Source organism: Triturus cristatus, chromosome 7 (assembly GCF_964204655.1).
Source record: "Triturus cristatus chromosome 7, aTriCri1.1, whole genome shotgun sequence".
In the NCBI taxonomy this organism is placed as follows: domain Eukaryota; kingdom Metazoa; phylum Chordata; class Amphibia; order Caudata; family Salamandridae; genus Triturus; species Triturus cristatus.
Genome location: NC_140590.1, coordinates 9765895 through 9768357, shown reverse-complemented (window position 1 = coordinate 9768357; position 2463 = coordinate 9765895).

Genomic DNA, 2463 nt, shown 5'->3' with positions numbered 1-2463 from the left:
ACGTTATGGTAACAATTATACAGGGAACCTAGGGGTCTGAGTTTCACACAGGAGCACAATTCACAAAAAGATTCAGCAAGCTCTCTAACCCAGAGAACTCACACTCACTTGCCTAGTGCCACACACCATTCATCCACACACACAACCCTCCCCTCGGACTGGTAAGGCAGTTTCTACCACCCCTGATTCCTCAACCTGACCACCACGTGACACAGGTACCAACTCTGGGCGCAGGGCGGGGGACAAATGTACAGGACACTATTACGCTGCCACCACTGGATCCCACCCTCTGGTGAATCCAGAAAACACAATGCACTAAGGGGGATGATCTACCCTCCCGAGCTAGGGACACCTAACTCACAGTGCACAAAAACACATTTCCAAAGAAATGACAATTAAAAACAATCTTAAAACAATAATCCCTATACCATGTGATTTATCTAAATGCAGAGTTTTGTAGTGCGGCCAGTTGCCGCTGCGGTACAGCGCAAACGCAAGTCCAAATCCCACCGCTGATCACCAATGTTAGAAATGGGATTTCTGGCTGGCTAAGGCTTGCGCCAAAGTCAGGCAGAAACCACCACTCTAGTCAGGGCAAGGAAGTTACACGCCAAAGATAACCCCTGCTCACCCCCTTGGTAGCTTGGCACGAGCAGTCAGGCTTATCTCTGAGGCGATGTGTAAAGCGTTTGCGCGCACCCAGCAACAACACCCAAGGCCCACCACAAAGGAAACTCCACACAAGGTATTCTATAAAAATAGCCTTTGTATTATACACAACACATTAGATAAAAACACACACTCTACAATGTGCCACCAGGCACGGGCAGAATTTACAAGGGATTATATATACAGGGGACAGGGCCACATGGACCACTGTCAGGAATTAGCACTTAGAACATAGGAATAATACTGTAGTACAAAATAACATATGTAGCACACAACCAGTAACTACTGGTAACCAGAAAGTACCACCTACGCAACCCTAACCACCTTAGGACAGTATTGCGCAGGGAATCAGGACCTCACTAGCACCACCTGTACTAGGGAGAAAACAACCACCTAAGTATCACACTACTTGTAGGGGTCTAAGCACATAAACACATGATGCATAACATTCAGAGGTGTAAAGCAGAGCACATGACGCATAAACACATTCAGAGGTGCAGGTAGGAACACAATTGCGCAAAACTCCTATGCCACCACCTGTGGCAGTCCCTGGGCCAACTGGCCTGGAAGGGGCTAGGACGCCCTGCGTTCAACAAGTCAGGGGCAAGGCTGCGCAGGAGGCGCAGTCCAAAGCTCAGAGGGCCCCAACCTAAACGATGCAGCTGCCCACTAAGTGCTGGGCAGCTGGAGAAAGCAAACGTGGGCACCACTGTGCCTGGGAAACAACTCTTGTCGCTCCCGTGGAGCCTCCCTGGGCTCTAAAACAACGAACTGCCCTCTAGAGCCTCAACCGGCTCTGCACTGATACTGTACTGCAACGTTGGAGCCTCGCTGGGCTCGGAAACACTGCCCCCGTGTTCGGAGTCACTCTGGACTCTGGGGAAATATAATGCCCCTCGTTGGAGCCTCACTCGGGCTCTAGAACTAGTGGCCGTCCCCTCACACGCTGTCGCTGCCCACTGTCAGGTGGGGCAGCAGGAAGGAGGACCGAGCACGGCGCCCGCAGTGCCCGGACGCTGCAAAGGGGGGGCGGCACCGAGAAACGTGCCCCGTCACACCCCCAGCCACCCAACAGCTGAGCCCAACTCACCGGGGTGAAGGCTCCGGTCCCGGTATGGTGGAGTCCCGCTCTGGGACTCAGGAATCCTCCCAGCGCCAGCACCACTCCCGGAATCACGCTGGCTTCCTCTGGGCGACGCGGGGCTCTCCTCTCCTCATACGAGGGCACCGGCGCGCAGGGTCGGCTCCTGCCTGCTCCGGGGCCCAAAATGCAGCCACGAGTCTCGGGAAGGAGGCGGGGTAGGCTCCCGCCCTCCAACTTCCTGTCCGGGTTGTCCCGGCGGCCCGCCCCCGGCCCGCCTGACTTCCGGGATGTCCCGGCCCGGGTTGCAGCGGTGATTTACGTGATTAGAGGGGTGGGCTCCCTCCGTGAATGCGATCTTCGGCGGGGTCGGCCCCCGCCGCTACACTAAGCAAATAAGCGGGGTGGGCACCCGCAAGCTGAATCACAGCGCACACAGCGCTCTACAGGGAGCCAGCGCTCCCAGCGCTACAAAGGTAGCTAAGTTCAGGAAGACAGCGCGCCCGGCGCTATAAAGTCCAGACAGCGCTCCCAGGCGCTACAAGCAATGTTCAGCAACAAAAAGGTCCTCCAGAGAGCAGGGGGCAAAGGCTGGGCCCAGAGCCAGCTCACAGGGCCCTCCAGCAGGGAGGCAGTCCCCAGTGGCGGTTTCTCCTGGCGCCCAGCAGCAGCAGGCCCCCCCTCAAGTGGATCCTGCAAGAGAACAGATTCTG